The sequence below is a fragment of the Hibiscus syriacus genome, unplaced genomic scaffold, assembly GCF_006381635.1.
Source record: "Hibiscus syriacus cultivar Baekdansim isolate YM2019G1 unplaced genomic scaffold, ASM638163v2 tig00001644_pilon, whole genome shotgun sequence".
NCBI classification, from domain to species: domain Eukaryota; kingdom Viridiplantae; phylum Streptophyta; class Magnoliopsida; order Malvales; family Malvaceae; genus Hibiscus; species Hibiscus syriacus.
The window spans coordinates 3,318,838-3,340,799 of record NW_024061878.1 but is presented as its reverse complement, the minus strand read 5'-3'; the positions used below and the strand labels follow the sequence as shown (position 1 = coordinate 3,340,799).

The 21,962-nt window shown below is 35.3% G+C and overlaps 1 protein-coding gene across 1 annotated transcript in view; it reads right to left on the bottom strand.

Moving 5' to 3' along the window:
- The window catches only part of LOC120129334 (actin-like), a 29,029-nt gene extending 7,754 nt beyond the window's left edge, over window positions 1-21,275 (bottom strand). The window contains exon 1 of the mRNA XM_039146854.1: window positions 21,255-21,275. The gene's annotated coding sequence lies outside the window, so the exon portion shown is untranslated. The remainder of the gene's footprint in view (window positions 1-21,254) is intronic.
- Between the last annotated feature and the right edge of the window lie 687 nt (window positions 21,276-21,962).

Here is a 21,962-nt window from a genome sequence, read left to right as displayed (position 1 = left end):
ATACAAATGAAATTAATATGACATGTACTACTATTTATGAACCATATAATATGCAATGTGACATACTAATTATTTAACACCTAATTAATCATGTTTTATCTAATTTACTTTTAAATATTTTATTAATTTTATTAAATAATTTTATATAATAGGTCTATTTATTAATTTAATTATCATAATAAATATTTTATTATAACATTTAAAAAGTAATCATATTAATTTTTTAATTACATCATAAACTAAAAAACTCATAATTTTATTAAAATCTTATAATTTCATCCATGGTAATATATAAGTCAGGTAAATATCAAGTCAGATAAATATTAGATCAAGTCATTAACTAGTCAGATAATTTACAGGTTCGGTTAAAAACAGGTCAGGTTCATTACAGGTTAGGTTGAAAACAGGTCGGGTAATACCAGTTATTTACCAAGTCAATCTCGGGTTCGGGTTCATATCAGTCGGATGCAGGTCGGTTTCAGGTATTATTTTTCGGTTCAATTCGGGTTCAGGTCGTTCTCAGGTCGGATGCAGGTCGGGTTCAGATCCACAATTTCCAGGTCCAACTCGGATTCAGGTAAATACCAGTTCTGACTCAAGTCGGTTTCGAATCGCTACAATGCAGGTTAAAAACAGTTTTGACTCGAGTCGGTTTCAGTCAGTCTTCCAGGTCGGGCCAGCTTTTTACAACCCTACCCATATGCATTTCAATTATGGCATCCTTTCATGCCGATAATGCACCCATATGCATTTCAGTTATGGCATCATTTCATACCGATAATGCACTCATATGCATTTTTTTTTCATTCGTTTGAGAGTAGTTCATACTCTAAAACTCATTCATAATGTCCTTTCCATACATGAAATGAAAACATATTAACTACTGTAAAACATACAATAAATTAAAACATTCTAACTTGACTCATTGCGAATCATCTTCATCTCAATTACATACAATAAATGTACTCACCTAGTATCCCCACTAATAAGATGTAGAGATATATGGCTAATCAACAACTTTATCTTTCCCCCTTTTCTTGCTAGATTCAGGAGTTTGGTTACGATCTACAAAAGTATCCATTAAGTACACATAGCATACCAATGTTAGTAAACTCCTTAACATTATACTTTAATAATAGAGAAAATAACCTCAGTGACCGAAAATTCCTTATAATATACGATTTTGACCAACTTTTTTCGATTTGCCAAAATGACCAACAAAATCGCAATGCGATCTCTAGTATCGCAAATCAGTTTCCAGATTCGCAACGCAATTTTGATTATCGCAATGCGAATATGTAAATCCCAACGCGATTCTGACTATCGCAACGCGATAATACATAATCGCAACGCGATTCTGACTATCGTAACGTGATTCTGACTATCGCGTTGCGATAATACAAAATCGCAATGCAATTTTCAAAGCACCATTAGTATCGCAACGCGTATTTTATTTTCAAATTCCAAACACGAATATTAATATATCCCGTAATCGTAACTCTTAACCTAAAACCCTAAATCACAACTCAGTCCCATCTCCATATCTCACTCTCTACGACGACATCCGTCCCCATCTCCGACGAAATCCGTCCCCATCTCCGGCAAAATCCGTCTATCTCCATCTCTCAGAGCCACCCTCATAATCATTCACGATCAGAAATGGAAAATCAACCAAATCAACCACCGAGGGTTATTTTTTTTTAATTATTTTTATTTGAAATTTTTGCATTATTATTAGGTTTTTCATATTGAAATTGATGATAAGTTTACTGGTAATTTCAATAATAAATTAACCATTTCACTTAGATTGCTTATTAAATTCATTCGATTGCTGCCAATACTGCTAAACTGTTTAGTCTTTAACCCTGTAAAGTTAGTATTTGTCTTTGTTTTGTATTTTGGTTGAATTAATGCAATTCATTCAAGTTTCAATTTTAGACAATGACTATTTGAAACCGAGGATCGCAACACGAAATGAAATCGCAATGACAAAATCGAACGCAATTTTAGTTTCGTGTTGTGATTTTCTCGTTGCAATTTTCATTTCGAGTTGCGATAGTCAAATTTGCGTTGCGATAGTCATTTCCGTGTTGTGATTTTCATTTTCGTGTTGTGATTTTAAGTTTCAGAAACTATTCTTCTTCTGCAAATTGAAACTTGAATGAATTGCATTACTTCAACCAAAAAATAAAGACAAATACGAAATTCACAGTGTTGCAAATTTAAGTTTGAAGAATAAACTACTACTACTCTTTATGTTTATTATCGTTTTGGTATATCTTCACAGTGTAGTTTTTGGTATATCTAACTTGATATATTTATTGTTTTTGTAGAGCTTTTTTTCGTCTCAATTGACCTTAAGAAATAAATAAGCTTAGTCACTACAATTGCGTCGAAGCTTTCACCTGTACAAAGAAAATTGTTTGAGGATACTTGCTTCGGGCCATGGCTGAAAGTACAACATCCGGGTGGAGATGCTATGTTGACCCATTTGTGGCTTCAGACCATGACTAGCGATCTACCCGAGAGTATAAAACGTGGTAATGAAGAGATATGGTTTTATTTTCCACCGGCGTATACGTGTTTTGGGCGGGAGGAGTTTTGTTTAATCACTGGTCTACGCTTCGAACACGATGATGTAGGTCGATACACTAGTCATATTACCCGCCCATCATGGTTATCCTGAGTTATTCATGAGCTGTCAATGGAGAAGCCGAATTTACACGTCGACGACTTGACGAGATTATTGAATAAGAAAGATGGTTTTACTCGGATGGATGACGTTGATGTTGTCCGAGTATGCCTTTTAGTACTTTTGCATGCCGACTTTTTAGGCAGAGAGGCCAGACAACCTATTCCTAAGGACCTAATATTATTGGTAGAGGACCTAAATGCATGGAACCTGTTTCCGTGGGGTTCGTATCTATGGAAAGCTAACTGGAATAAGTTGTCGTTTGCCTTTGATGACCGCAAAAGTTTGCGTGGCGATGGTTCCAAATACACTTTGTCAGGCTTTATTTGGGCCTTTAAGGTAAGAATTTCTATATAATGTTTCCAAAATTATAATTAATTAATTAACAATTACTAATGTTTGTGTATTATATTGTTTGTAGATTTGGATATTTGAGGCTTTTCCCGACATGCAGACATATACATTAAAAACTTCAAATGATATTCCTAAAGCTATTTCCTTGAACAGGAAACGACGGCTGTTGATTTGGGAAGAGTTACTACGGTATACGACAATAAATGATGTAAGTTAAAACAAATACTACCATATATAAACAAGTTATTACTAGTACACGTTTAACTTTGTTTGAGCTTTTATATTGTTAGGAGGCCAACACTCCATTACAGAGGCTGAGCTTGCCACTGATTGGTGGCAAGCTAGTAAGCATTTTTTTGATGGCACGGATGATGAGCAGCCTCCACTTCGAGAGCCATCACCTCAGCCAGAGCCATCACCTAATCGACCACACTATATACCTCTACAACGAGAGCTATCACCTATTCCGTCACATTATCGAGCCTCTTCTCCACTATCACCTCATGATAGGCGACCGACAAAGATACCACGACATTTATCTCCCTATTCTCCACCTCCACCTCCACGGGATGAGTTAGGGGAGTTATGTGATGAGGTCAATGCCTTGCGTGAGGAGGTCGATACTTTACGCGATGACAATGGTGCATGACGTGATGAGGTATCTACTTTACGTGGTGAGGTAGCAGCTCTACATGAGATGGTAGCATCGTTTCATAATGAGGTTCATACTCTAAGCAACGAGGTAAGTTTAAGATTTTTCATATTTAACTTGATTTACTCGTAATTTCACTTAGATTAACCATTTCACTTAGATTGCTTAGTAAATTCATTCCGTTGCTGCCAATACTGCTAAACAGTTCTAAAATAACCATTTGAAGTTAGTATTTGTCTTTGTTTTATCTTTTGGTTGAAGTAATGCAATCCATTCAAGTTTCAATTTGCAGAAGAAGAATAGTCGCAACACGAAACTTAAAATCACAACGCGAAAATGACTATCGCAACGCGAATTTGACTATCGCAACGGGATAATCGCAATGCGAAATAAAAATTGCAACGTGAAATAAAAATCGCAACGTGAAAATCGCAATGTGAAAATGAAAATCGCAACGCGAATTTAGTTTCACGTTGCGATTTTGGTTTCGCGTTGCGATTTTTATTTCGAATTGCGATTATCTTGTTACGATAGTCAAATTCGCGTTGTGATAGTCTTTTCCGCATTGCGATAGTCATTTTCGCGTTGCAATTTTAAGTTTCGTGTTGCGATTTTAAGTTTCAGAAACTATTATTCTTCTGCAAATTAAAACTTGAATGGATTGCATTACTTCAACCAAAAGACAAAGACAAATACTAACTTCACAGTGTTGCAAATTTAAGTTTCAAGAATAAACTACTACTCTTTATGTTGTCATTAAACATGCACTAAACCTATATGCTGTCCTTTTAAATATTTATATAAGTGCTTACTTCTGGAATGTTATCTGATGCATTTTGTGAACTATGATAGAATGACTTGGGTGAATACCGTGAAAGTTTGAAACATACTTGTCTTTGTTTTCACTGTTTAATATCATGTTTGTTTATTTACTGATTTATGTATTAATTTTTTTAGCGGCCCGATAAGGTGGATGCTTTACGTCGGGTTTTTCTTGCACGACGGGGTTCACGTATCAGACGGCGTGTACATGCCATTACGTCTCTGTTCACCCCAATAGTGCGAAGACTCCGTAAGAAGAAGCCCGACTCACCTGTCATCGTTCAAGCGGCCTCTCATATCATTCAAGAGGCCCCTATCATCCCTCAAGAGTCCCCTCCCATCGTTCATGAGGCCCCTGTCATCGTTGAAGAGGTCACTCCCACCATTCAAGAGCCCGATTCACACGGCGTAATATGTCGAATTATTAAGAAACCCTCTAACGTGCCAGACATGATGAATGACTATTGGCTTTCGTATGAGTTACCGGCCAGTACCATTTCGGCAGATGAAGTGGAGAGGAGAAAACTACCAGAAATAATTCTGGATAATACCCTTTGGGCTAAGACGCATTTGATTTTTATCTACATGAGCGGAGCCAGGGGTGTTACGCTGAGATATACAAACTCAACGATGATATACATTTGTTGATTGATCGGTCTTGGTGGGGTGTGTTATTAGGGGTTGAAGACAAAGGTTATTTCGATGGGGGGTAAGTCTTATAATTTTCTTATATTTCATTTTGATTAATTTTTTTTAAATTTATGTAATTCACTAATATATTTCTTTTTTTTGTAAAACAACATATTGATGCATGGGTGTCACGTCTTCTAATGATAAGGAAAATGAGGAAAAATAAAAAAAATACGAGATATACAATTATGTCGACGTCTTTTCACGTAGTTCACTTGATGAATCAACGACATGAATCATATGTGTTGGCTAATGGACAAGCTAAACTTTATCTTGCATGGTGGTGTTAGGACCGTCGGCGTACCCCATGGCGCAGCGGAAACAAAACTCGATGGTCTCACCAGCGATCCAAGTACGAAAAACTGAAATCGGGAGGAAGAGATGCGAATACTTACAGCGGGTTCCTTGAAAAACAGCAAGGAAAGAAGTGAATTCTGGTGGTGTAGATCGGTTCGAATTGTAAGCCTCCACGAAATCACGTCTCGGCCTCTACTCAGTTCACCAGATTGAGAGCAATTTTGTTTTCCTCCAAAATAGTTTTGAGAGAAAGTGGCTGAAGGTTTTGTGTGTGTTCTCCCCAAAATGGCTGCTAGACCTAACACACCCTTTTATAGCCAAGTTACCCTAGTCATAATAGGGTTTTTTATTATTTCAAATTAATTAAATCTATATTTAATTAATTAGAATTTAATAATCCTTTTATATCCAAGTTACCCTAATCATATCAGGGATTTTATTATTTCAAATTAATTAAATCTATATTTAATTAATTAAAATTAAATATTCGGGATTATTAAAATATATATACTTAATTAACTCTAGATATATTCTAGTAACGTACAACAAATTGTACTTTTTTGCTCGTTTCAATCTTAGGGTGTGACCCTGTAAGTTATTGTAACATTAGAAGTAATTATTAGAACAATTCTAATATTACATACAATGAGTGACATCTAGCAATATATCATTGTCACCTAAGTTACAAGAAAATATGATTCGATATATCATCTTGGTGATTAACTCTTTTATGTATTATATCCTTATGTCCTTTATATCTAGAATAGGCACAAGTCTTGGAATAGTCACACTTGTATAGCCCATCTATTGTTTCTTGATTTCTAGAGTAGACTTTAATTAACGAATAGTTTATGATATCTCATATCAACTTATTCGAGCATGGCCATGCGTTTCTAGTCTTACTCAATCAAGTGGCCTATGATATATTTCCTATTATGTAGGAAGGACATATCCTATCTTAATCATACACACCCACTACATATATTGAGACATATTCAATAACAGTCTTTATAGAGCAACCAATTACGGAGCTTGTTTAGCTGCATCAAAACATACAACAATATATGTTGGGATAATATTGATCTCAAGTCTGAGAATCATACATATAGTCATCACCATGAGCAATGTTATGACTGTCACATAATAATCCAAGACATATGCTCATGGTGGGTCAATCGAATACATTGTTCTCTAACAATATAATCATGTATTAATTTTGACATCTCTATGTCAATGACAACTCGTTGTCATCAATCAATAACATGTTAGTCTTGAGCGTATTATTATTGTCCATGCCCATAATAATACTTGACTAGGGATCTTTTAATAATAACAATTATGTTATTATATGGACTTTATTATCTTCCAGTTTATGTTAAACACATATATATAACTGAAAATAATAGCGGCAATGCCTTTATTCAATAAAATCGGTAAATAAAAGTATTATTACAATCATCATATGATTGGTCTTTGGGCATACTCTAACAATCTCCCACTAGCACTAAGACCAATCACTCACATATCTAATACCGAGTGACTCAGTGTGACGATCATGTCTCTGCTGTGTAAGAGGCTTCGTCAAGGGATCAACAATGTTGTAATCCATGTGTACTCTACATATTTCCACATCTCCTCGATCAATGATCTCTCGAATGAGATGAAAGCGCCTAAGAATATGTTTGGATTGTTGATGAGATCTGGGTTCTTTTGCTTGTGCAATGGCTCCATTATTGTCACAACGGAGTTCTACAGCATCTGATATGCTGGGAACAACCCCTAATTCCATTATAAATTTCTTGATCCAAACAACCTCTTTTGCTGATTCACTAGCTGCAATGTATTCAGCCTCTGTTGTAGAATCAGCTACTGTGTCTTGCTTCGAACCTTTCCAGCTCACAACACCTCCATTAAGACAAAACACAAAACCTGATTGCGATCGTGAGTCATCCTTTTCAGTTTGGAAGCTGGCATCAGTATAACCTTTTATACAAAGCTCTTCCTCTCCTCCATAGACAATAAATTTATCCTTAGTTCTTCTTAAGTACTTAAGGATATTTTTAACCGCAACCCAATGATTTTCACCAGGGTTCACTTGATACCGACTTATCATACTTAAAGCATACGATACATCTGATCGAGTACATATCATGGCATACATGATAGAACCAATAGTCGAAGCATATGGAATCTTATTCATCCATTCTCTTTCTTGTGGAGTTGAAGGACACATTTCCTTCGAAAGAGAAATGCCATGTCTCATAGGCAAAAATCCTTTCTTGGATTCTTCCATACTGAACCTTTTCAGCACTTTGTCTATATATGTACTTTGACTTAGACCTAGAAGTCGTCTTGATCTATCTCTATAGATCTTAACTCCTAAGATATATGATGCCTCACCCAAATCTTTCATAGAAAAACAACAACTTAACCAAGTCTTAACAGACTATAAAGTAGGTATATCATTTCCTATGATGAGTATGTCGTCTACATACAAGATTAGGAAATAAACAATGCTCCCACTAGCCTTCTTATAAACACAAGGCTCATCTTCATTTCTGATAAAACCAAACTCTTTGATTGCATCATTGAAACGAAGATTCCAGCTTCGAGAAGCTTGCTTTAGTCCATAAATAGACCTATGTAGCTTACAAACCTTTTCAGTATTTCCTGGAAAGACAAAACCTTCTGGTTGTGTCATATACACATCCTCTTCAAGTTTTCCATTAAGGAAGGTGGTTTTGACGTCCATTTGCCAGATTTCATAATCATGGAATGCATCTATTGCGAGCAAGATCTGGATGGACTTAAACATAGCTACAGGGGAGAATGTTTCATCTTAGTCTACACCATGAACTTGTCGAAAACCTTTAGCGACTAATCGACCCTTGTATGTTTGTACATTACCATCTATGTCGGTGGTTCTTCTTGAAAACCCATTTACACCCAATAGGTTTGACCCCTTCAAGTGGTTCAACCAACGTCCATACTTGGTTTACTGACATATAATCCATCTCAGATCTCATGGCTTCAAGCCATTTCTCAGAGTCTGGGCTAGACACTACCTCTTGATAAGTCCTGGGCTCATCTTGATCCATAAGAAGAACATCTCCATGTGTCGTAAGGAGAAATCCAAATCTCTCAGGTGCACGATGTTCTCTTGTGGATCTACGCAGTGATTGTATTTATAAATCTGTTGAATGCTCCTCAACAACTTGTGAAACATGCTCAACTTCAGGTTCATTTATTTGTTGTTCTTGAACTTCTCCAAGTTCAATATTTCTATCATTCCCTTTCTTTGAGAGAAATTCTCTTTCGAGAAAAACTCCTGTTCGAGCAACAAACACTTTGTTCTCGTTAGGGTTGAAGAAATAGTATCCCTTAGTTTCTTTAGGATATCCAACAAATATACACTTATGAGATTTAGGTTCGAGCTTTGTAGACATCTGATGTTTTACATAAGCTTCACAACCCTAAATCTTCATAAAAGACATACTGGGACGTTTCCCAGTCCATATCTCGTATGGTGTCTTTTGAACCGATTTAGATGGAACACGATTTAGTGTGAAAGCGACTGTTTCAAGTGCGTGTCCCCAAAACGAAGTCGGAAGATCACTATGACTCATCATCGATCGAACCATGTCTAACAATGTTTGATTTCTTCTTTCAGAAACTCCATAGGAGTTCATCAAACTCTATGCTTAAGTATTCTCCACCTCGATTTGATCAGAGTGCCTTAATACTCTTTCCTAGTTGATTTTTGTACTTCATTTTTAAGTTCCTTAAACTTTTCAAGGGCTTCAGATTTATGGCGCATAAGATAAATATACCCATACCGACTGAAGTCATCGGTAAAAGTAATGAAGTAATGGAATCCACATCTGGCTTGTGTATTCATTGGTCCACATACATCACTATGTATTAACCCCAATAAATCACTTGCTCGCTCACCTTTACTATTAAAAGGAGCTTTAGTCATTTTTCCCAACAGGCAAGATTTGCATACATCATATTGTTCGAAAACAAATGAATCTAAGAATCCATCTTTATGGAGTTTTGATATGCGTCTCTCACTTATATGGCCTAAACGACAATGCTAAAGATAAGTTTGATTCGAGTCATTTGTTTTTGATCTCTTAGTATTTATGTATAAATGGTGTTATCTTGATCCAAAATATAGAGACCATTAACCAATTGTGCCGAACCATAAAAAACACTATCGAGATAAAAAGAACAACAATTATTCTTAATAATAATCTCAAAGCCAATCTTGTCCAAACAAGAAATAGAAATAATGTTCTTAGTCAAACTAGGCATATAATAACAATCATCTAAATTTAAATCAAGTCCACTAGGCAAAGATAAAACATATGTCCCTATAGATAATACAACAACTCTTGCTCCATTTCCTACTCGTAATTCCATGTCTCCTTTAGCCAGATTTCTTCTATTTTGCAGTCCCTGTACAGAAGTACAAATATGAGAACCACAACCTGTATCTAATACCCAAGAAGTAGATATTGACAAATTAACATCAATAACATAAATACCTGAAACAAACATTCCGTTTGCTTTTGCCTTCTTGACTTCTTCAAGGTAAACATGGCAGTTTCTCTTCCAGTGTCCGGTCTTATCGCAATGGAAACATTTTACTTCTTTGCTAACTCCCCCTTTGGGTTTCAATGCATTTTTACATTTTGGTTTGGTCTTACCATTTCCCTTAGACTTTGCCACTACCTTTTTCTTTCCCTTTTCTTTGTCCTTGTGGACCATTAGAATGGGCTTAGGTCCAACCTTTTTCATGTTACTTTTAGCAGTTCGTAACATGCCAAGTAACTATGGCAAAGTTTTGTTAATTTCATTCATGTTGAAATTAAGGACAAATTGGCTAAAGCTATCTGGCAACGATTGCAGGATAACATCGGTAGCCAATTCATCTTTGAGAGGAAATCCTAACTTTTCCAACGTTTGGATGTAACCCATCATCTTGATGACATGAGCTCCTACAGGAGTTCCCTCTGCCATTTTGCATTGGAATAGAGATTTAGGGGTCTCATATCTCTCTTGACGTGCTTTTCCTTCATATATTTCTTTGAGATTTTGAATCATCTCATATGCAACCATGTCCTCATGTTGCTTTTGAAGCTTAGGAGTCATGGTAGCAAGCATTAGACATCCAACATCTAACATATCATCCATATGTTTCTTGAGTTTGTCTTTGTCAGCTTTTGAAGCATCAGCTGCCGGTTCATCAGGAACAGGTTCCTCAATGACATATTCCTTCCTTTCCTGTTTGAGAATAATTCTCAAATTACGAAACCAGTCAAGGAAGTTTATGCCATTAAGTTTATCCTTCTCAAGGAGTGATCGCAGTGATAAAGTGTTGTTTACCATTAAATCTACAACAATGGAAATATTAAAGTAAGTAAATTTACCAAATTAAAATTTATAAATAGGACTTTATTTACAAATTACTCCCACTATTTTATTCAAAATTAAAAACCCTCTTTGTTTTAATTTAGAAAAAAATCAACGAAAATTTTTCTAGTGGGTGAGGATCCATAATACATCAATTTCCTAAATCAGCTTTGCCTTTTCTTTTAGGATAGTGATTATTTAGGTAAGTAACACTTGACTAGTTACATCTCATGTAGCTCCTCATTTTTGGTGAACAACTTTTGTTCAAGTCATCTAATAACTTATCCAAATATTTAACCTCTAGGTTTCTAATCCTATTAGAATAACCTAGCTAAGTTATTACCAATATTTTAACCGGTGAATATCACTTGCTTATTCTTCGCGTTTAACCAAGATAGATTTATGTGCCAATGCTTTGGCAAAGACCACACAATATCGATCAAAGCCTTAACGAGGGTAAATATTGGACGGTTAAGTTAACTTAGATTATAAAGAGGGATTTGCATAATTATCTCATCATTGTTCGTTTTAATATTAGGCCCTTATTGATCTCATCATATTTATTCTTATTATATCATTTGATGCATTGCATACATAAAAAATATAACAATAAATAAGATGCAATGGTTATAGCCCAAAACAATGACTAAGGTGGCCCATCCCAAGACAATAGGAGAACCAAGAACCCTAAAGCCTAAGACTACTCTCTAGGCATCTTCTCGCCATTCTTCTACTCCTTGTGAATCTTCATAGATTTACAATTTTAAAAGAAACTCGTTTTACATACGAGGGAGTAAGATGAGAAGAGAAATACAACAAAGATATAAAAAGGCACAGCTCGCAGACCATATTTCAAAATAAACCATTGTGAATTGAACAAGGGCTATAACCATCCATATCAAACACCGTGCAAAACAAACATATCATATATATATACACATTGTTATGCCTTTGTTAAAAACAATGCTTCTGTTTCCATGGAAAAACTTCACGATTTGATAACAATTATCAACAGAATCATTCTTTTGGGATTTTCAATCCCGAAGCTTTTCTGCATAGGAACAACCATTGTTCCACTGCTAAACACAATCTGCTATCGCACTCCCATAGATCATCCAGTAACAAATCGATTGATAAACATATTAACAAATTAATCGTTATGGGTATCGATTTGAATAATGATATCAACATATTTACCGAAATCGATAAAACTAGAACATACATCTCATACATATCGCATCAACCAAAAATTTAACCCAAAATCAGATCGTACAAGTGGCTCTGATACCACTGTTAGGACCTCCGGTGCACCCCATGGCACAGCGGAAATAAAACTCGACAGTCTCACCAGCGATCCAAGTACGAAAATTTGAAATCGGGAGGAAGAGATGCGAAAAGTTACAGCGGGTTCCTTGAAAAACAACAAGGAAAGTAGTGAATTCTGGTGGTGTAGATCGGTTCGAATCGTAAGCCTCCACAAAATCACGTCTCGGTCTCTACTCAGTTCACCCGATTGAGAGCAATTTTGTTTAACCCCAAAACAGTTTTGAGAGAAAGTGGCTGAAGGTTTTGTGTGTGTTCTCCCCAAAACGGCTGCTAGACCTAACACACCCTTTTATAGCCAAGTTACCCTAGTCATATTAGGGTTTTTTATTATTTCAAATTAATTAAATCTATATTTAATTAATTAGAATTTAATAATCCTTTTATATCCAAGTTACCCTAATCATATCAGGGATTTTATTATTTCAAATTAATTAAATCTATATTTAATTAATTGAAATTAAATATTCGAGATTATTAAAATATATATACTTAATTAAGTCTAGATATATTTTAGTAACGTACAACAAATTGTACATTTTTGCTCGTTTCAATCTTAGGGTGTGACCCTGTAGGTTCTTGTAACATTAGAAGTAATTATTAGAATAATTCTAATATTACATACAATGAGTTACATCTAGCAATATATCATTATCACCTAACTTACAAGAAAATATGATTCGATATATCATCTTGGTGATTAACTCTTTTATGTATTATATCCTTATGTCCTTTATATCTAGAATAGGCACAAGTCTTGGAATATTCACACTTGTATAGCCCATCTATTGTTTCTTGATTTCTAGAGTAGACTTTAATTAACAAATAGTTTATGATATCTCATATCAACTTATTCGAGCATGGCCATGCGTTTCTAGTCTTACTCAATCAAGTGGCCTATGATATATTTCCTATTATGTAGGAAGGACATATCCTATCTTAATAATACACACCCACTACATATATTGAGATATATTCAATAACAGTCTTTATAGAACAACCAGTTACGGAGCTTGTTTAGCTGCATCAAAGCATGCAACAATATATGTTGGGATAGTATTGATCTCAAGTCTGAGGATCATACATATAGTCATCACCATGAGCAATGTCATGACTGTCACATAATAATCCAAGACATATGCTCATGGTGGGTCAATCCAATACATTGTTCTCTAACAATATAATCATGTATTAATTCTAACATCTCTATGTCAATGACAACTCGTTGTCAGCAATCAATAACATGTTAGTCTTGAGCGTATTATTATTGTCCATGCCCATAATAATACTTGACTAGGGATCTTTTAATAATAACAATTATGTCATTATATGGACTTTATTATCTTACGGTTTATGTTAAACTCATATATATAACTGAAAATAATAGCGGCAATGCCTTTATTCAATAAAATCGGTAAATAAAAGTATTATTACAATAATCATATGATTGGTCTTTGGGTATACTCTAACAGGTGGGAGGTCGATAAGGTTAGTATTTATTTTTTAAATATTTTAAAGGTGTTCATAAATAAGTGCGCAATTGAATTATTACTTATGATTGCAGGTGTTTGTCCCTGTTTTGGAACGTACTCATTGGCTTCTCGTCGAGCTTCAGCTCCCATCCCTGAAGATAATAGTATATGAAAGCATGATATATTACATATCATTGTCTGTTTTGAGAGATATTATTAAGGGATGGAGCTCTCATTTGGCTAACTTCTTGGATGTGATTAATTATTGGACTTATTCTGGAAACAAGAAGCCAAAGAAGTTCAATGTTACAGTTATCAGAGACGAGACCGTGCCACAAAAAACGCAGGAAGCCAGAGGGGATTGTGGTCCTCTCGTATGCATGTGCTTGGAGCGTTTGACGATAGGAAGTACACAGTTTCTACCTCCCACCGATAGAGATAGAGGTGCATTAGGCTTGTGGTTTTGGCATTTTATGGCTAGAGCGATATATGCGAGACGCTGGCTACCTGCATCCACGTTATGAAAGTGTCCATAAATAATTTGTAAGTCAAATGCAAGTGTTGTTAAGTACCTAGAATTCAATAATAATTTGCTGTTTGCTGGTTTTAGATGTGTAGAAAGTGTTGTTTGAGCAAATGTTTGGTTTCTGCAGGTTAATCCTGAAGTGAGCTGCGTGAAATTGATGTATGAGTGCATAAACAACTGTTTGGGGTACACTTTTTTTGATTGTTTAATTGATTCTTAAAAGTCTGATTTGTTTAATTGATGAGGAAAATAAGAATTATTAGCATTTTTTGCTTGTTTAATTGATTTGTAAAAGTTGATTTATAAAAGTTGATTTGTTTAATTGATGTGTAAATAATTCTTATTTGTGCTTATTTAATTGATTGAAATGTAAAAGTTGATTTGTTAATTTCAATCAACATCATATTGAAGGCAAAAGACCTGTTGAAAGTACACTTTCGCAACGCTAAACTCAAAATTGCAATGCGAAAGTCAAAATTGCAATGCGAAAGCCAAAATCGCAACTCGAAAGTCATTTCGCGTTGTGATAGTCTAATACGATTTGCGATTTTCTCGTTGCGATAGTCAAATTCCCGTTGCGATAATCAAATTCACGTTGCGATAGTCAAATTCACGTTGCGATAGTCAAATTCGCGTTGCGCTTTTTGCGTTGCGGTAGTCATATTCGCATTGCGATAGTCAAATTCGCGTTGTGATATTCAAATGAATATGTAATAAGTGATAAAAACTGAACAGATCATAGCAATGTTCAAACTCAAGTTACTAATACATGCCTAACTGAAAATGTTAAAAGTTTACACATAAAATACACATAATAGTCAAATTCGCGTTGCGATATTCAAATGAATGTGTAATAAGTGATAACAACTGAACAGATCATAGCAATGTTCAAACTCAAGTTACTAATACATGCCTAACTGAAAATGTTAAAAGTTTACACATAAAATATACATAATAGTCAAATTCGCGTTGCGATATTCAAATGAATGTGTAATAAGTGATAACAACTGAACAAACCATAGCAATGTTCAAACTCAAGTTACTAATGCATGCCTAACTGAAAATGTTAAAAGTTTACACATAAAATACACATAATACAATGTTTGCATTTAAAAATCACCTAAGTTAATAGTCCCAAAAGGTGAAGCTGGGTGTGATTGGGATTTTGATTGCCTTTTTCTTGACACCATATGAGCTTTGGATTTTGATGAGGATCCATATTTTGGTAGAGGAAAAGATGATTGTGATGGCACTGGTGATCAACATGTCAACCTTGTATGACCACTTTCCTTCCACCGACTACATGTCGATCTCTTATTCTCTTCACCCTTAAACGGTATACGATCGTGACTTTTTGGTCGGCCAGGTAGCCTTCTGTCCATGGCTGGTGGCAAAACCGTTTGTAAGTCATCTGGTATATCTCACTCAGAAGGATGTGGAATAGGGTAGATAATCTCGGCATAAGTCTGTCGATATACTTCTGTAGTGTAGCAATCCATAGCGTATGCGCTTGAATCATCTTGGTTTAGATGAAGAGCAACTTTTATAACATGGCCACACGGATAACCAGATGTTTGACATTTCATACAACTACACGTCTTTGCATTTAGATCGACAAGCCCATTTAAGTTATTATCCACTACTTCAAACAAAGTGTTTGAACATGGTTCAACTGTCCATGACATTGACTTCACAACACGTTTCGTTATCTTTTTTTCAGTCCATGGTGTAACACGATGTTCCTGTAAATTTAAATAAATAATACTTAGTAAAATATATGATAAGTTACAAATTTAAAGAAATTATACCTGCATGGTTTCTTTTCTTGTAGTACCACTGTTGAATAGAGGCTCGAAAAAACTCCATTAACATAGTAATGAGTAATTTTCGGGAATGACGACTTAGAGCGTTGATTGATTCTGCACTATTAGACGTCATTAAACCATATCTTGCTCCAAGTTTATGTACTCTTGACCATCTTTCAAACCCGACATCTTCTAGTGTTTGAGCACACTGAGGCAAAACACGTCTTAAACAATTTATATGCTTATTAAAATCCACTTCCCGATAAGCTTTTACAGCCTTCCAGTATGTCCATTTGTGATATTTTATACCAGCAGACCTTGATTTTAGATTTCTATACAAATGAACACCACAAAGTCCATGAAAAGCATATGGGAAACACCTTCTAACAGCGTTGTCAATTGAGTTTGCCCTATCGGATATGATTGTCAGATTGCTAATAGGACCTATGTAATCCCTAAGATGCCCCATAAACCATGTCCATGAATCAGAGGTTTCAGATTTGCCAACCCCGTAAGCTATTGGCAGTATCCCATTGTTAGCATCCATGGCTACTGCTAATAAGTTTACTCCAAGGTATCGACCTTTTAAATGTGCTCTGTCAACTATAATAACTGGGCGCATACAAGTAATAAACGAACGAATCTACAAAATCATATACACAAGAAATATAATCATTTAAATGTGAAATGCATGTAACTAACAAAAATAAGTCAACAAAATTATATTGATTTACTAACCGCAGCACCAATGGCGATAAACAACCACTCAAAGCGTCCATCTCTATCTGTTTTGATATGAGTTACCGACCTAGGATTTTTCAGCTTTAAATTGTGACAATAAGTTGACAGTTGGGCAAACGATGCTTCTGGGGACCCCCTCAACAATTCCAAGGCATAACATTTGGCTCTCCAAGCTTGAGAATATGAGATACTAATCTTGAACCGAGCATTCATGTCAGTCATAATTTCATGTCCCCGATATACCCTGCCATTCAAAAACATTAACTCAGCTAGAAAACCACCCAACACCTTTTTGTTTTCCTGTCTATGGTGAGGAAAAACTTGGGTTCTTGAACATGTATGTTTTATCAATAAAAGTCCTAACTTGAAAGATTTCGCAATCTTTTATCCTCTTCGCAATCTTTTATCCTCTTTGCAATCATACGCCACGTACAGTTTTTGTCAATCATACACCTTGTTTCGAAACGATCTTTTCTTGATTTGTTAACTTTTAGTTGATAGCCATCTTCCACACATTTCGTATACAAAGCTATCTTCAAGTCTTCATTTGTATCAAAACAATCATCTTTCTTGATACGAATAATTTTTGTGTAACAATCAACTGCTATCTTTACCAACTTTTCTTTCGGTATCTGAAGTAATTCTGGCATATTCCAGTTATACTCCCGTGGCATTTTCTTCGGGGATTTCTTCTTCTTCTTCTTTAGGGTTATATGAATTACAGAATAGATGTTCAACATGTTCATTCACAGTCGTAACTTCCTTCTCATTATCATCAACAACATCTTCCTCGGCAGCGGCTGTTTCATCATCAAAATTCAGGTATTGACCAATATCAAAATCATTACACGCAGGATCTGTTTCTTCTTCTGAAACATCATCAAAATCCTAGTATTGACCAAGATCAAAGTCCGGGTATTGACCAAGACCAAATTTCGAATACTGACTAGTACTCACAATTTTTTCTGTTGGCTCATCATCGTCTAACTGGTCAATACGAAAACCGGAATTTGGTGCTGAAAGTTGATTGAGATTTGGATTAGGGAAAGGTTGTGGGTTTTGAGATTGTGTTTGGTATTGGAAATGTGGTGAAACAAAATTTGCTTGGTGATGAAATTATGGTGGAACCATTAAATTTTTGAGCACCATAAACTGGGGTTGAAAAACTTAGTTGATTACTACCCGCTACTGACCCAACTTCACTACTTCTAGGTTCAACAACATACAATGTAACATCATCTTGCGAAGTACTAATGTAAGCAATGAATCGTTTAACATCTTCATTGTTGGTTAACAAATAAACTTTACCTTTTCTCTGATAAGATAGCCTAAATCCACTTAAGGGCTCTAAATTCAATTTATTTGCAACACATAACATTAGAGTTTCATAAGTAAACTTTTTTAATGACAGTTTTAGTTGAAGATTCATGGGTAAAGGCATATATTGTAAAACACCATGAACATTCTCCCATGACCCTCCAAAACACAAATATATCCAAACATGATCAACATTAGATGATTTCATTATTGTAAATTAATTTACTAAACAAACGAGCTGCGAAACTAAAACCTGTTACCGGATGGGGAAGGATGTCGTTGGATATAGGAACGGATGTCGCCGGAGAGAGTGATAGATGGAGATGGAATGAGTTGTGATTTAGGGATTTAGGTTATGAGTTGCTGTTGCTGCGTAGTTATATACCCAAAACATTCGCAATGCGAATTTGGAAAATCGCAATGCGATAGTTAAAATCGCGTTGTGAATCTTGAAACTGATTTGCGATACTGGAGATTGCGTTGCGATTTAGAGATAGCATTGCGATTTTGTTGGTCATTTTGGAAAATCGAAAAAAAGTTGGTCAAAATCGTATATTATAAGGAATTTTCGGTCACTGAGGTTATTTTCTCTTAATAATATTCAAAGTATCATTATTTCAATTTCTATAACAATTCCAACCTATCTTACCTTTCCAAGCTCAATAGTATCGATACTACTACCCTGATATTGATACTTCTATACTATGGTACTGATACCCCTTTCAGTATCGAAACCATTTCTATATTCTGTGTTGCCTGGTATCGATACCCTTCTCTCAGTATCGATACTACTATACTATGATACTGATACTCCGTTTCAGTATCGATACCATTTTGACATTCTGGATCCATGGTATCGATACTTCCCCTTGTTAGTATCGATACCCCATTAGTATTGATACCACTTGTATCGGTACCGATACTGTTCATCCAATTTCTACCTATTTACACCTATAGTATCGGTACTATTCTATCAGTACCGATACCATTACCCAGATTTACCATTTTCAGCTCGATTTTCACTTAATTTTCCCTCTATTCTTATACATTTACCTCCACAATACTATTTAACTCATCTTTACTTAACCCAACTAACTTTACTTCATTTTTCCACCTTTAACATCTAACATCTTCATGGAACATCTCAACTCAAGAATCATACCATTTTTCTAAACATGTTTTTAATCTACCTCATGCATCTAATATCTTGTTCAATCCTTTGACAAGTCAATTTTACTAATAAACCTCAATAAAAACACATATATCAACATATCATTCAAAAACCCATTTCTTTAAATCTCCTATAAAACATCCACCACTTAGTTTTAACTTTCTTTAATCATTCCTTAAGCTTACACATCACTTAAAGTTATCAAAGCAACCCATAATTTAAAGGAATAACTAACTAATGAAAGTTTACCTTATGCGAGAGAGGAAAGCACTATCCACGTGAATGAAGAAGAAGAAGAGAAATAGATAACTTTCCTCTTTTCCCCTTCTTAAAATCCCTAATAAGGGAATATGTTAAAAATTCATTTTCCTTCTTAAAAGACCAAAGTTCCCTATTAATTTATCTATTGTTATAATTTAGTCTAAACACTATTCCAAATCATTTCCTCATCTTTTACCACTTATTAAAAAAATCTTAAATTTTTAATTCTTTTCAATTAAGTCCCTGACCTGATATTTGAGGTATTACAGGCGGTGCCTTCCGTGATCATTATTATATGATCGCGATACCAGCAATCCCCACAATAGCGTCCGCTATGTCCCTAATTATGGTAAACGCAATGCGACCGCAACCACTATTTGAATCCCTGACTAGATTGTATTACTAATATGCGGTGACAATATTAACAGAGGTTGATTATGAAAAATTGATTTAAAGTTGTTTGAAGTTTTTTAATTAGGTATTTGACATAACATTAAAACTTAAGAAGAATAGGGGCCTAAATATATGGCGCTTTATGTTTAGTAAGGTGCAATGACGCGCTGTTTTAATCATTGGAGGTGTATCACTTCATTCGACTATATAAGAAGGATTTGGGTGTAGAGGTCGTGAGTTTTTTCATTTGTTGTTTTTTTGTCAGTGAAATTATTTCTAATTTTTCGTTCGAGTATATTGTTATAGTGATTGAAAAGAGTATAAGGAAGGATGTGAAGAGGAGGAGAGGATAGAGGCAAATCTATGAATATCGACAAATGAAGGTATTTTCGGATGCACGACTCGTCAACTGAAAACTAAAATTAATATGCTACCAACGAGGTTGGTTGAAGTGGTAAGCAATTTGATATCGTTTAAGTAATGTCTCAGTTTCGAGTCCTTTTGTGTATGCAGAAAATCTCCGTACTCACCCACCAAAACCAGCTGTACGATCCGGGTCGGTCCAAATTAGTCAGGACAAAACCTTAGAACTGGAGGGCAACAAAAAAAATATTGGATCACTATGGCATAGCATCAAGTTAGTTGGCTAGAGCTTCCTGATAGATCCTAATTGGTTATTTCTGCTTTTGTCGGAAAAAGAAATGGGTGTTGGCGGTGAACATGTTGTGCAGTCCTGTTTCTCTTAATGTTGTGGCTCAACAGGGTTGCATGAGGCTCTTTTGTCATACGCAGAGGCGTGAGAAGGCGTTCAAGACTAGGGGGCCAATCAGTTCGCCGGGGGTTGAAGTTGGATCCTTCGCTGGTTGAACCAGTGGACAATAACTCTTCAACAATTATTTAATGACTAATGATATAATTTTCCCTTAAAAAATACATCTCGTGTTCAACAATTAAAAAAGTATTTCTTGGAACTGCAACATGCCTATATTTTTCATATTATTAAAGGGCAGCATATCTACTTGCATGATAATTTTTATTACATATAAATGATTCATTATCGGTATATATTTTATTCGACATTCATCTTTATATGTGTGTAAAATGAATTGATTTTTTAAGCTCATATATTGTATTCATACGTGCAAAAGAGAGTTATGTGTTTTGTTCAACTTTCAAGAACGAATCAGTTCTACATGCTTTAGGGAAAGTTAAGAATGAAGAATTCTAATTCAGTGAAATTTGGTGCAACCAAAGCCAGCAAGGTATTGTTAATTTAGTAGCATTCTTAGAAAACATACAACGCTGTGAATATTCCCAGCTAAAATATTATGTAAATGAAAAAAAAAGTGAAAAATAGCCAGCCATGCTCATCATCTTCCTAGAAAGAACCTTATATTAATGATTAAAAGGATTAGTATATTACAGCGTACCACAGCTAGCTTTTGTCCTAGGGGCGTTAATAAAATGTGCAGCATGCAATTCCTGACATATAATCGGTCAGAATGTCCTCTTTCTCTGTAAATGAATCACAAAAATCATCCCTTAAAAGTTTAGATAAGGGTGGCTCCCCCAGTCCAAGATAAGGGCAAACCTAAGACCCAATTGGAATTTACATAAGAATTTACAGGTTGCCCACCAAGAGTAATGGTGATAGGATTTGAACTTGGCCTTTCAAACTCAAAATCTTTAATCTCAACCACTTATGCCAACACTTGTTGGCATTACTGCACTATTTAAATTCGTGCACTATTTAAATTCGTCCAAAAATGGTATAAACAAAGGTGCAACGTTGAAATTAGACATTGAAAAGGCTAGAGCTTCTTGAGGAGTGCCATGCTTAAGCTCGGTTTTAATGGTGCCTTTGTACACACGATTATGCGATGCATAACTTCTGTCAAGTTTTCGGTCCGAGTGAATAGTTCCCTTAATTTGGAGTTTTCACCGTTGCGAGAACTTCGTAAGGGAGACCCGCTTTCACCATTCCTTTTCCTGTTTGTTCACGCAAGGTTTATCAGCTTTACTTCATAA